We start from the raw sequence: 15307 nt of genomic DNA, 5'->3' as shown, positions 1-15307 counted from the left end.
CACAATGGCATACTTTTTTTCATGCTCATTGAGTTTCCTACTCAAATAAATGATAGGGTGTTCGTCCCCATCTCTGGTTTGGGACAGCACAGCACCTATCCCTACCTCTGAGGCATCTGTCTGTACCACAAATTCTTTTGAAAAATCTGGTGTTATCAACACCGGTTGTGAACACAAAGCCACTTTTAATGCTTGGAACGCCTTTTCTGCATCAGGGTTCCATTTCACCACATTTGACTGCTTCCCTTTGGTAAGGTCTGACAACGGCACCGCTGTGGTCGCAAAATTAGGAATAAACCGTCTATAGTACCCAGTAATTCCCAAAAAAGCCCTTACCTGTTTTTTATTCACTGGACGAGGCCAGTTTTGAATAGCATCAACTTTATTCAATTGGGGCCTAATCAGACCTCTGCCTATGGTGAAGCCCAAGTATTTGACCTCCTCCATTGCGAGGCAGCACTTCTTTGGGTTAGCAGTTAACCCTGCCTCTCTGATTGAGTCCAGTACTGCTTGTACTTTAACCAAATGGGACCCCCAGTCTGTACTGTGAATTACCACATCATCCAAATAGGCAGCTGCATATTTTCTATGGGGCCTCAAAATTTTATCCATCGCCCGTTGAAAGGTTGCTGGAGCCCCATGCAACCCAAAGGGTAACATCTTATACTGGTACAGCCCCTCCGGAACCGAAAAGGCTGTTTTTTCTTTGGCGCTATCAGATAAAGGTATTTGCCAGTAACCTTTGGTCAGGTCCAATGTGGTGAGAAACCTGGCTGTTCCCAGCCTTTCTACAAGCTCATCCACACGGGGCATGGGGTATGCGTCAAACTTGGACACCTCATTTAACTTACGAAAGTCATTACAGAAGCGTATGCTACCGTCGGGCTTCGGGATGAGCACTATGGGACTGGACCACTCACTGTTAGACTCCTCTATGACTCCAAGTTCTAACATGGTTTTAACTTCCTTAGAAATAGCTTCTCGCTGAGCTTCAGGAATCCTATATGGCTTTAAATGAACCCTGACCCCTGGTTCTGTGACAATGTCATGTTTTATTATGGTCGTTCGGCCAGGCAGCTCTGAAAATACCTCCCTATTTTGGATGAGAAATTCTTTAACCTGATTGTTCTGATCAGCTGATAATGTCTCTGACACCTTCACTGCGGGAAGCAACCGGGGTGAAGACACCGAAGGGCAAGGCTCCGCTGACAGAGACAACCTATCTTTCCAGGGTTTGATTAAGTTAACATGGTAGATCTGTTCGGGTTTTCTCTTTCCCGGCTGGTATACTTTGTAATTAACCTCATTCACTTTTTCCCTAATCTCAAATGGACCCTGCCATTTAGCTAGAAATTTGCTTTCCACAGTGGGTACCAAAACAAGAACTCTATCTCCAGGAGCAAATTCCCGTATCTTGGCACTCCGGTTATAGACCCTCTGTTGAGCACTTTGGGCCTGTTCCATGTGCTCTCTGACAACAGGTACCACGGCTGCAATCCTATCCTGCATTTGTGTTACATGCTCAATAACGCTTCTATAAGGAGTGGGCTGTCCTTCCCACGTCTCTTTGGCAATATCCAACAGCCCTCTGGGGTGTCTACCATACAACAAATCAAATGGAGAAAACCCCGTAGAGGACTGAGGGACTTCTCTGATGGCCATTAACAAGTAGGGCAACAAACAATCCCAGTTTTTCCCATCTCTCTCAACAACCTTTTTTAACATACTTTTTAATGTTTTATTAAACCTTTCCACCAACCCGTCAGTTTGGGGATGGTAGATGGACGTCCTGAGGTGAGTGACCTTAAATAACTTGCACAATTCTTTCATGATCCTTGACATAAATGGAGTACCTTGGTCAGTCAAAATTTCTTTTGGTATTCCCACTCTACTAAATACCTGCACCAGCTCCCTAGCTATCGCCTTGGTTGTGATAGTGCGTAAAGGGACAGCCTCAGGATATCGAGTGGCATAGTCCATAATTACCAGGATATACTGATGGCCCCGAGCAGACTTTAACAAGGGCCCCACGAGATCCATGGCTATTCTGTCAAACGGGACCTCTATAATAGGCATGGGAACTAGTGGGCTCCTGAAATGGGGTCTAGGGGCATGATACTGGCATTCAGGACAGGAAGAACAATATTCAGACACTTCTTTATAAACCCCTGGCCAAAAGAACCTTTGTAAAACTCTTTCAGTGGTTTTTTCTGCCCCTAAATGTCCTGCGGTAACGTGACTATGAGCTAAATCTAGTACCGTTCTCCGATAAGGCTGGGGAACTACCAGCTGTTCCACCACATCCTCACCCCTTTTGACAATGTGGTACAAGAGCTCATTACAGATGGCCATGTGGGGATACGTAACCCTGTCACCTGGTACCACAGGTTCCCCATTAACAATCTTAACATTCTCTCTAGCCTTTATTAAGGTAGGATCCTTTAACTGTTCAGACGCAAACAGATCCTTCTTTACCTCCAGGTCAGGCACGCTTTCAGTTCTAACTACTATGTCTCTGTTCCCGGCAAGAGGGTCCTCACTGGACTCCCCATCTGTCACTTCCCCAGCCAAACTAGCAAAAGGCAAAGGGCCAGAAAGTTCCGAAGACCCACGTACATCCATAAAATCACCGGTATTATCAACTGGCTTTTTACTTCTCACATCTGTTGATAACCGTGATTCCCACAGTTTCCAAAAATGAGGAAAATCCCTCCCTATTATGGCCTCATGCACCAAGGTAGGGACCAGTCCCACTTTAACCATTGCTGACCCACAACAAGTTTCTATATTCACCTCAGCAGTGGCATAATGTTGGGTATCCCCATGTATGCAAGTTACCCCAATAGGTATTTGCTGGACCTTTAAGGGGTTCACTAACCCAGCTTTCACGAGGGTAACTAAACTTCCTGAATCTAGCAAGGCCTCTACCCGGTTACCTTCTAAGAACACATCACACATTTGTTTTTCCAGCTCAGGTGAATGTACCACAGTACAAGCTAACCTAGCAAAGAAAGACATTCTGCGACATTCAAAGGCAGCATCACATTGCATGGGTTCTTGCGTGACTGGGCAATTGGCAATAACATGACCTGGCATACCACACCTAAAACATTTAACCACACGATTATCAACCCATTTGGGCAGCATAGACCGTTCTAGCCCCATTGGCCTGTTTCCAGGGCCAGTGTTTACAGTCTCTCCAGCCTTGCGTTCTCTTAACCGCCCAGCAACGTTTTCCCACGGAACAGTCTTACCAGTCTTTACTGAAGGGCGCTGTCGAGGACCTATGGGTTGCTGGGTGGTCATCAGTAGTTCCTCTGCTGCCAAATACCTCTCTACCATGTCCACTAATTGGTCAGCAGTACCCGGGTTTCCATGGCTCACCCACTTGCGCAGGACCATGGGCAAAGATCTCAAGTAGCGGTCCATGACGACTCTTTCCACCATCTGGGGACCAGTTAATGTCTCTGGCTGCAGCCATTTTTTTGTTAGCTGAATAAGGTCGTGCATCTGGGAGCGCGGAGGCTTCTCCATGGCGTACAGCCAACGGTGCACCCGTTGTGCTCGTACTGACAGCGTGACTCCCAGGCGGGTCAGGATCTCAGTCTTTAGTTTATCATAGTCCCGAGCCTCAGCAGGGCTTAAATCAAAGTAAGCTTTTTGGGGCTCACCTGACAGGAAAGGTGCCAGCAGACTGGCCCACTGTGCTTTCGGCCAGTTCTCACGCTCGGCAGTCCTTTCAAACGTGGTCAGAGAGGCCTCCACATCATCAGCCTCTGTCATTTTCTGCAGGAAGTGACTGGCTCGTATAGAACTAGAGCTGGTTGGAGCACTGACGGCCACATCTCCAACCCGAGCTGCAAGTCTCTGCACCACTTCTGTTAAGGCCTCTCTATCCTGACGCTGTTGCCTGTAAAGTTCATCAACAACTGCCTGCTGTTGTCTCTTATTTTCCTCCATTGCCACCTGCTGTAGTCTCCAATTTTCCTCCATTGCCACCTGCTGCTGTCGGTTGGCCTCCTGCTGAGCCGCTGTAGCTTGCAGCAAGGCTTTAAGCAGATCCTCCATGTCAACAGATTTTTCAGGCGGCTTTGCAGCTGCTTTCACCCAGGACATATATCAAACCCTCAGGGGTGAGTCTCAGTAACTTCACACTGGGCTGTATCTGCATAAACCACCGTTTTCTGCAGGCCTCACAAAGCTGCTGCTTTCACTTATGCGCAGAACGGCCTGCTCGCATTCTCCACCAAGTTGTAACACTGTAGGGGTGCAAGGTGCCTTTTCCCGGGGAATATGGCAGCCCGCAGCAGCTGAGGAACAACACAAGTCCAGTTTCTGGTACAACTGACCCCGGCCAGTTTTATTGAAACAGAAAATAAAACAAACCCCAAAATAAAAATACCTTGCCTGTCCGGCACTAACTAAACATAAGATGTTCCTAACTGTCACTAAACAAAACACAGAGTTCTTCAGTACATACTGTATAGCTTACTTGCATCAGAAAGCGTGTCTCTCACACACAGATCCTGCAGCCTTCCCAGGCAGTCTGCCCATACTAATCAGGTTAGAAGCACTATAACACTCTTACACAGCTGAAACCCTGATTAGCCCTCTGTGAGGCCAAAGACCCGAACTGGGCCCAATGTCTAGAACTCGCCTTATCTCTCTCTCAGAGCCTTTACCCAGCTTTTACAGCAAACTGAAAAGGTTCAGACAAAACAAAAAGCATTTTTCCTAGAAGTTAACATTTTCTAAAACATGTAAGACAAGAACCTGGGACAAATATACCTGCCCTCAAACACTATCCCAGTGTTCTTGTCACACTACGGATTTGGAAATATGTGAATAGTGGATTTTTAATTTGTGGATACGTTCCACAAAGAGTAGTATAAGAATGAACATGGAGTGTACTTTGATCAAGTAATTGGTATAGTAATCTGACACTGAGTCGTGACAAAGATGTCAATGTTGAGTGGACAGTACTCCCTCTGAATTCTGTATAATGAGTTAATGGGGAAAATAAGTATTAAAGCTGGGGACACCCATTCTAGAACGCGCTAATCTCCATGCAGCGCAAGTGGAGGTTATCAAGATATTGTCTTTGATAGAGTTCGGGAGAGTAGAAGGGCGCATGTGCAATAAGTTAACAAGGGGAACATCAGGACAAAAGGCCTGTACCAAGCTGGTGCTAGCGAAATGTTCTGTCTCATATATCCAATCTACAGCATAGCGGTAATTCGCGGCCAACATATAACTTTTAAGAAAGGGAAGGTTTATGCCCCCCAATTTTGGGGACTGGCACAGTTTAAATAAAGAGATCCTAGGTTTCTTATTCGCCCAGATGAACCCACTGAAGGCCTGGTTCAAAATAGCCAAATCTGCTTCTGAAACACAATAAGGGTAACATTTGTATGGGATATAACAATCTTGGGAAGGTGATCATTTTAATCAGATGACACCGTCCAAGGTAGGAAAGCTGTAAATACTTCCAGGCCTGGAAATCAGCTAACGTGCGGGCAATGATTTGTGGGAAACTGGAACTATGTAAGTCCGAGGGGTTGGCAGGGATTTGAAGTCCCAGGTATGTAATCCTCTGATCTGCCCAGTGGAAGGGAAACGGGATATTCCAACCCTGGGATGCCACTGGGTGTAGGGCCAACGCTTCCATTTTAGATTTATTAATGAAAAACCCTGAGATGGACCCAAAGACCGTCAGTAGACGTGTGAGATCTGGGAAAGCTGTATGAGGATTTGAGAAATATAGCAATAAGTCATCAGCATATGCTGAGACTTTTAGGTGGTAAGATCCAATGGTAATCCCTTGCCAGGTGTCAGACAGGTGGCAATGTCTAATAAAGGGGTCCAAGGTGAGGTTAAAAAGTAGTGGGGACAGGGGGCAACCTTGTCTGGTGCCTCTGTGCAGATGAAAGACATCGGTGTTCATCCCATTCACAGTAAGGAATGTGGAAGGCAAAGCATATATTGTGCGAAAAAATTTGATTAAACTAGTGCAAATCGTTGCCAGTGAAGTACTCTCATGAGGTGAGACCAAGACACTCGGTCGAATGCCTTGTCAGCATTGCAGCTCACCAGCAGGAATGTACCCTGGGACAATTGGCTTGTTTTAGTCAGAGCAGCGACCAATTGACGTATATTGTGTACCGACGTTCTTCCCTTCACAAAACCGGTTTGGGACGGGTGAAGTAGTTCAGATAAAATAATTTGTAATCTATGATAGTGGATAGAAGTTTAAAATCTTGATCAACAGAGATATCGGGCGATAGGATTGCACTAGAGTAGGGTCTTTGCCCGGCTTTGGTAAGATTATTATACGGGCCTGGTTGAAGGAGGGAGGAGCAACATTACCAGATAATACATAATTAAATAAGGCCAGCAGGTGTGGTGTAATATGAGGTAATAATAGGATTTTGATAACCTACCGGTAAATCCTTTCCTCCTAGTGCGTAGAGGATGCTGGGGACGACATCAAGACCATGGGGTATAGACGGGATCCGCAGGAGACATGGGCACTCTAAAGACTTTTCATTGGGTGTGAACTGGCTCCTCCCTCTATGCCCCTCCTCCAGACCCCAGTTGTAGGAACTGTGCCCAGGGAGACTGACATTTCGAGGAAAGGAATTACTTAACTAGTGGTGAGATATCTACCAACTCACACCCTCAACCATGCCGCACACATGGCATTCAACATAACACGCCAACAGGCATGAACTAATTGCAGCAACATGCTGAAACCAAGATAACACAACTTGTGTAACTGTAATAACTAAACTGCAGGTAAAGTACGCATTGGGACGGGCGCCCAGCATCCTCTACGGACTAGGAGAAAAGGATTTACCGGTAGGTTATCAAAATCCTATTTTCTCATATGTCCTAGAAGGATGCTGGGGACGACATCAAGACCATGGGGTCTATACCAAAGCTCCAGTACGGGCGGGAGAGTGCGGATGACCCTGCAGCACCGATTGACCAAACTTTAGGTCCTCATCGGCCAAGAGGGGTAATTCCAAGTTGATCGCAGCAGGAATTTTTTTAGCAGTTGGGCAAAACCATGTGCACTGCAGGGGAGGCAGATATACATGTGCAGAGAGAGTTAGATTTGGGTGTGGTGAGTTCAATCTGCAAGCTAATTTGCAGTGTAAAAATAAAGCAGCCAGTATTTACCCTGCACAGAAATAAAATCTAAATCTAAATCTCTCTGCACATGTTATATCTGCCTCCCCTGCAGTGCACATGGGGGGTAATTCTGAGTTGATCGCAGCAGGAAATTTTTTAGCAGTTAGGCAAAACCATGTGCACTTCAGGGGGGGCAGATATAACATGTTCAGAGAGAGATAGATTTGGGCGTGGTGAGTTCAATCTGCAATCTAAATTGCAGTGTAAAAATAAAGCAGCCAGTATTTACCCTGCACAGAAACAAAATAACCCACCCAAATCTAACTCTCTCTGCGAATGTTATATCTGCCCCCCCTGCAGTGCAAATGGTTTTGCCCAACTGCTAAAAAATATCCTGCTGCGATCAACTTGGAATTACCCCCAAGGTTTTGCCCAACTGCTAAAAAATTTCCTGCTGCGATCAACTTGGAATTACCCTCAAGGTGTCAAACTTGTAGAACTTAGCAAATGTGTTTGACCCTGACCAAGTAGCTGCTCTGTAAAGTTGTAATGCCGAGGCCCCCCGGGCAGCCGCCCAGGACGAGCCCACCTTCCTAGTGGAGTGCGCCTTTACCGACATCGGTAACGGCAATCCGGCCGTAGTATGAGCTTGCTGAATCGTATTTCTAAACCAACGTGCAATAGTCTGCTTGGAAACAGGACAGCCAATCTTGTTGAGATCATACAGGACAAACAGAGCCTCTGTTTTCCGTATACGAGCTGTTCTAGCAACACAGATTTTCAAAGCTCTAACCACATCTAGAGACTTTGAATCAGTGAATGTGTCAGTAACTACTGGCACCACAATAGGTTGGTTTATGTGAAAAGCAGAAACCACCTTTGGAAGAAAATGTTGGCGAGTTCGCAACTCTGCCCTATCTTCATGGAAAATCAGGTAAGGGCTCTTGTGAGACAAGGCCCCCAATTCAGACACCTGCCTTGTGGATGCCAATGCCAAAAGCATCACTACTTTCCAAGTGAGAAACTTCAACTCTATCTTTTGTAGAGGCACAAACCAATCCGATTGAAGGAACTGCAATACCACATTAAGGTCCCATGGTGCCACTGGAGGCATAAATGGAGGCTGGATGTGCAAAACATGAAGGTCTGAACCTCTGGAAGAGAGGCCAATTGTTTTTGGAAGAACACTGACAAGGCCGAAATCTGGACCTTGATTGATCCCAATCGTAGGCATGTCTCCACACCATCCTGCAAAAAATGGAGAGAACATCCTAAGTGAAACTCTTCCGTAGGAGCTTTCTTGGATTCACACCAAGACACATATTTTCTCCAAATACGGTGGTAATGTTTTGACGTTACTCCCTTTCTGGCCTGAATAAGGGTGGGGATGACCTCCCTAGGAAAACCCTTCCTGGCTAGGATACGGCGCTCAACAGCCATGCCGTCAAACGTAGCCGCGGTAAGTCTTGGTACACACACGGCTCCTGCTGCAGCAGGTCCTCCCGAGGAGGAAGAGGCCGAGGATCTCCTATGAGTAACTGTTGAAGATCTGGGTACCAAGTCCTTCTTGGCCAGTCTTGGGCAATGAAGATTGCTCGAACCCTTGTCTTTCTTATGATCCTGAGTACTTTTGGGATCAGCGGAAGTGGAGGGAAAACATACACTGACGGAAACACCCACTGGGTCACCAGTGCATCCACTGCTACTGCTTGAGGGTCTCTCGACTTGGAACAGTATCTCTGAAGCTTCTTGTTGAGACGAGACGCCATCATGTCTATTTGAGGAACTCCCCAAAGACTTGTCACCTCTGCGAAGACTTCGTGGTGGAGGCCCCACTCTCCTGGATGGAGATCGTGTCTGCTGAGGAAGTCTGCTTCCCAGTTGTCTACTCCCGGAATGAATATTGCCGACAGAGCTTGTAGATGTTTTTCTGCCCAGCGGAGGATTTTTTCGCCTCTGCCATTGCCGCTCTGCTTTTCATTCCGCCCTGCCTGTTTATGTATGCGACTGCTGTTACATTGTCCGCCTGGATCTGCACGGGACGGTCTTGAAGAAGATGTACCGCTTGTTGAAGGCCGTTGTAAATGGCTCTTAGCTCCAGAACGTTTATATGAAGGCAGGATTCCTGTTGTGACCAACGTCCCTGGAAGTTTTCTCTCTGAGAGACTGTTCCACAGCCTCAGAGACTTGCATCCGTGGTTACTAGGAACCAGTCCTGAATCCCGAACCTGCGTCCCTCTAGCAGGTGAGAGCTGTGCAACCACCACAGGAGCAAAATCCTGGTTTTTGACGACAGGATTATCTTTCTGTGCATGTGTAGGTGTGACCCCGACCACTTGTCCAACAGGTCCCACTGGAATACTCTGGCATGGAACCTGCCAAACTGTATGGCCTCGTAGGCCGCCACCATCTTCCCCAACAACCGAATGCACTGATGGATCGACACACTTGATGGTTTCAATATCTGTTTTACCATTTTCTGGAGTTCCAGAGCCTTTTCCAGCGGAAGAAATACTCTCTGAACTTCTGTGTCCAGAATCATCCCGAGGAAAGAGAACCTTGTCGTCGGTTCCAACTGTGACTTTGGGTAATTTATGATCCACCCGTGTTGTTGGAGTATTGACAGGGAGAGGGATATGTTTCGTAATAACTGCTCCCTGGATCTCGCCTTTATCAGGAGGTCGTCCAGATAAGGGATTATATTGACTCCTTTCTGACGAAGGAGGACCATCATCTCTGCCATCACCTTGGTGAATACCCTCGGCACCGTGGAGAGACCGAAAGGTAACGTCTGGAATTGGTACTGGCAATCCTGAATCGTGAATCTCAGATAAGCCTGGTGAGGAGGATAAATGGGAACATGCAGGTAAGCATCCTTTATGTCCACCGACACTAAGTAGTCCCCCTCCTCCAGACTTGCAATCACCGCCCGAAGTGATTCCATCTTGAACTTGAACCTTTTCAAGAAGAAATTCAGATCTTTTAGATTTAGGATCGGTCTGACCGAGCCATCTGGTTTCGGAACAACAAAGAGGCTTGAATAAAAACCCCGCCCTTGTTGTGACAATGGTACCAGGACTATAACCTGGTCTTGACATAATTTTTGGATTACAGCTGTTACTGCTTCTCTCTCTGGCGGAGAAGCTGGCAAGGTCAATTTGAAAAATCGGCATGGGGGAACGTCTTGAAACTCTAGTTTGCATCCCTGGGATACTATTTGCAACACCCAGGGATCCAGGCCAGACAGAATCCAATCCTGGCTGAAGAGTTTGAGACGTGCCCCCACCCGAGCGGCTTCCCACAAGGGAGTTCCAGCGTCATGCTGGGGATTTGGCAGAATTAGGGGTAGACTTCTGCTCTTGGTAACCTGGAGCCGGTGTGGGCTTCTTTCCCCTTCCCCTACCTGCAAAGAAGGGGGAACTTATCGCCTTTTTGTATTTATTGGGCCGAAAGGACTGCATGTGCGGGTGATAGGTCTTTTTTGCCGGTGCAGGCGCAGAGGGCAAAAATGTTGACTTACCTGCGGTAGCCGCCGAGACTAACGCATCCAGGCCACCGCCAAATAAGGCCTCCCCTTTATATGGGAGAGCCTCCATGTTTCTTTTGGAATCTGCATCCGCGTTCCACTGGCGAATCCATAACGCCCGCCTAGCCGATACTGCCATGGGAGCGGCTTGTGAACTCAAGAGTCCAATATCCTTCATTGCTTTCAGCATGTAGGCAGCAGCGTCCTTAATATTCCCTAACTTAAGGAGTATCTCATCTTTATCAATCGTGTCAATTTCTGATGACACGCTTTCTACCATTTTTCAAGAGCGCGACTCACCCATGCGCAGGCAATAGTGGGCCTGAGCAGTGTACCATTGGTAACATAAATGGATTTCAATGTCGTTTCCATTTTGCGGTCTGACGGGAGAGAAGCCGTGCCAGGAGCAGGGAGAATTACCTTCTTTGTCAACCTGGAAAGTGCACTGTCTAACACGGGGGTGACTCCCATTTTTTCCTGTCTTCAACCGGGAAAGGATAAGCTATGTGAATCCTTTTGGGAATACGATTTTTTTTTATCAGGATTCACCCACATCCCTTCAAACAGAGCATTTAGTTCGTGTGAAGGAGGGAACGTGACTTTGGATTTCTTTTCCTTACATAAATAAGCTTTCTCCTGAGGTACAGGAGTGCTTTCTGTAACCTCCAACACGTCCCTTATAGCCACAATCATATATTGTATACTTTTTGCCAATTTATGATCTATCTGTCTGGATTCACTATTGTCGACACAAGATTCAGAATCCGTGTCGGTATCAGTGTTTACAACATTTGCAAATGGTCTCTTATGTGACCCAGAGGGGCCGCCCGCATAAGAAATAACAGCATCCTGAAAAATCACATCTTCCACAGATTTTCTCCAGCATGCAGCCTTAGATTCAGTCTTATCTAATCTACGGTTAATCAGATGCATACTGTCACGTAGCTCTTTCACCCATGCAGGCTCTTGGTGTGCCGGTAGCGCCACCACAATACAACTCTGTGTCCCTAAAATGGCTTCCTCCGGGGAGGAACTCCCTGCCTCAGACATGCCTCACACGTGTACACCACACTCACAGACACACTGGGACTTATTTTGGGGACAGACCCACAGTAAAATCTGTCAGAGGGACACAGGAGAGGAGCAGCCAGTTCACAAACCCAGCGCCAGTATAGCCTGTGAACACAGTATGTCCACAGCCCAAAAGCGCTTTTAAATAGTAATATACACTATCAAATTCACCACAATCGCTTTGTGCCCCCCCTTTATAGCACCCTGTACTTGTCAGAAGTGGAGGAGAGGACCAGCGTGTTCTCTGCAGCTCTGAGGAGAGAAAAAAATGGTGCCGAGTAGTGTGCTGGCTGCCTGAGGAAGAAGCTCCGCCCCTCAGTATCCATGACAATATTTATACTGGCGGGGGTAGGGCTGTGCCAGCGGCATCTTATGCCCCTTTTAGCCAGTTTGAGGTATTTTTCTTGCTGCCCAGGGCGCCCCCCCCGCGCCCTGCACCCTGCAGTGCCTGTGTGTGTGGGCAGCAATGGCGCGCTGTGCTCCTACCAGCCACGCCGCACCTCAGCCGTCACTTACTTGATTGAAGATCATTCTTCTCATACTCATCTGTCTTCTGACTTCTGGCTCTGTGAGGGGGGTGACGGCGTGCTGTGGGAGTGAGCATCTAGACACGGCTAGCGTTCAGTTCCCTTCAGGAGCTAATGGTGTCCTGTCAGCCAGAAACAGAGCCATGAAACTCTGAGGAAGTTGGTTCTGCTTCTGCCCCCTCAGTCCCACGAAGCAGGGAGTCTGATGCCAGCAGATCTCCCTGAAAATAAAAAAACTAACATAAGTCTTTTCAGAGAAACTCAGTAGAGCTCCTCAGAGTGCATCCAGTCGACCTGGGCACATTTCTAAAACTGGGGTCTGGAGGAGGGGCATAGAGGGAGGAGCCAGTTCACACCCAATGAAAAGTCTTTAGAGTGCCCATGTCTCCTGCGAATCCCGTCTATACCCCATGGTCTTGATGTCGTCCCCAGCATCCTCTAGGACGTATGAGAAAATAGCTTATAATATTCAGTGCTCAATCCATCCAGGCCTGGAGATTTGCCATTGGCAAGTTGTTTGAGCATTGTCGTCAGTTCCAATTCAGCAATAGGTTCCGAAAGAGAATCCCTCTCCTCTTCTAATAGGATAGGAGAGTCAGCCGACCGAAGGAAGGCCATGCCTTCAGTGGGGTCATCCGGGGGGGCTGTACATAACCCTTTGTAATAATCTAGGAATGAATTAGCAATGTCTACCAAGTCAGTCAACGGTTGGGTAGCAGTGTTGAGAGTAAGAACATGGGGTGTAGTACGTTGGCTGTGAACCACACTTGCTAATAATTTCCCGGCTTTGTTGCCCCATCTGAAGTATTTATGTTTCTGGTAGTCTAAACTATATTGAGCCCTTCCCGTGCAAAGAGTATCATAAAGCTGCTTCGTTTCCAAATATGTTCTACGATGGTCATCCATCGGTGACGACAAGAAAGTAGCATAAGAATCAGTGAGTTCCATTCCTAATTCCTGAAACCGACGCGTGAGCGTTCTGCGTTTATTCGCAACATATGCTATAACATGGCCTCTCAGCACCAGCTTGGAAGCTGCCCAAAATAGATTGATGTCATCCAAATGTTGGATATTATCATCTACGTCATTTTGAAAATTAGTTTCCAAGTAAGATTTAAAATCAGGAAATGTAAATAAATAAGAGGGGAACCTCCAATTGAAAGAGACCGTTTTGGGGGCAGTTAAAGAGAGGGTGAACCACGTGGGTGAATGGTCAGAAATAGCTATGTTTTCCACTTTTGAATCTCGTATTCTAGAGGACAGTCTAGTAGAAGTTTTGCTCGATAGAGTAAGGCAAAGTGTATCCTGGCATCGAACAGAGCCTTGCAGACAGGCGAGAACTCCCTTCTCCTCATGGCTACGTTATATGAAAAGTCTTGGAAGAGGAGCAACTTGTCAACTTCGTAAGAAAGTCCCTGTGCTTTGCGAAATGCATCCATAACCTTGACTTTATCCACGTAGTTGAGAAACTTGAATATGACTGGGCGGGCCTACGACGGTCTGTCTGATGATCAGGGCCAACACGGTGAGCCCGTTCGATGAGTAGTGGTTCTCCAGTGGTCAGGCAGCCCAGCACAGTCAGCAGCCAGGTAGAGATGAAGGACAACAGATCCCTAAGCTTGACAGACTCCGGTAGGCCAATCAGGCGGAGATTGTTACAACGATTGCGATTCCCTAGATCTTCAAGTTTGTCTTGCATGGCAGCTATGGAGGCTTCCTGGGTATCGATGACAGAGCGGGCAGTGGCAAGATCATCTTCAAGGTTGGACACGCGTTGCTCAACCTTATCGAGACGAGTGCTATGTTCTTTCAGTTGCACCATGGTGGAGTCGATGGCCTCCTTCAATCCAGCCAGCTTCTTCTCCAGTAATGGAGAGAGCAAGTCAGAGATTTCTTGTGCCTTAGCCACCGAGGCTGTCGTATATTTAGAAGGATCCGCCACACCCTCTAGGACGACAGCACCAGGGGAGGAGGGTGGAGGGCTAGAGGGAGTCGAAGCCCGAGTGTCCCTGGCTTTTGTAGTGGAGGCTCCCCGTCCCCCTCTAGAGGATTTCGCCACAAACTTCTCCATGAGGCTAGGGGTCGGCAATGCGGCACTAATCAAAGCAGTGGCAGAAGCAAGAACCAAAATCCTGCCCAGCAGGGAGTGTTGTGCCACCAAAAGCAGTCATGCGGTACAAGACCAGTAGCGGGAAGCGTGGTCGTGTGGGAGGTCACGTGTATAGCCCCACGCAGCCACCTCCGCTTTAAGTGGCCCCGCAGAGATGCACAAAACCAAAACGGAGCCCCAGTGAGGGGTATTATAGATGGGGTCTGTGATATGATGTAGGACTGAGCAGTGAGAAAAAGGGAGCAATGTCTCCTATAGAAGTGTCAGTGGGGCCAGCCAGGTAATAGCAGGCATAGATAAATAGTGGTTAAGGCAGGAGTGCGCATGAGATCCAGCAAATTATCGCCTGGCTGCAGACAGTGGTGACTATGTCTGCTGTTCAAACAAGCAGCCCTGTGTTGAGAGGGAGGGGGGCGACTGAGAGCCGTGAAGCTGGAGTCAACACTACAGGAGCTGCGGGGGGACCCACGTCAGGCAGTGTATCAGATGGAGCTAGCCACACCAGTAATGTGGCACTGTATAGGATGTCCAGCAGCTGACAGGGATGTGAGTACAAGGCGGCTGGCTCCGGAAGAATGCGGCAAGAGGCAGGCGATGTCCGGGGCTGGCGCCTGGAGGGAGCCGCACAGCTATTGCCGGGGTGCCAGCAGCTGGCGGTCTGTCACTCCCAGCGTGCGGTGCAGATCAGTTCAGGCGATCCAGTGGACGGGACACCAATAAGGTATGTGCACCCGTGGCTAGATGTTAGGCAGGCTGCTCCGGAGAGGGATGCAGGGAGCGGTGGAGGGGACGCCCGGCCGTGTCCAAGATGGCGGCCGAGGGCAGTGTGCACCGTAGCAGGTGCCGGGACTGCGGGGAAAAAAGGTGGTGGGGAGCCGGTCACCTCTTGCCCACTATTATCGCCGTTGGTGCCTGGACAGAGCCCCGTCCCAGGACCCG

Source organism: Pseudophryne corroboree, chromosome 12, assembly GCF_028390025.1.
Source record: "Pseudophryne corroboree isolate aPseCor3 chromosome 12, aPseCor3.hap2, whole genome shotgun sequence".
NCBI lineage: Eukaryota > Metazoa > Chordata > Amphibia > Anura > Myobatrachidae > Pseudophryne > Pseudophryne corroboree.
The sequence above is the reverse complement of the archived record's forward strand: the minus strand, read 5'-3'. Positions refer to the sequence as shown.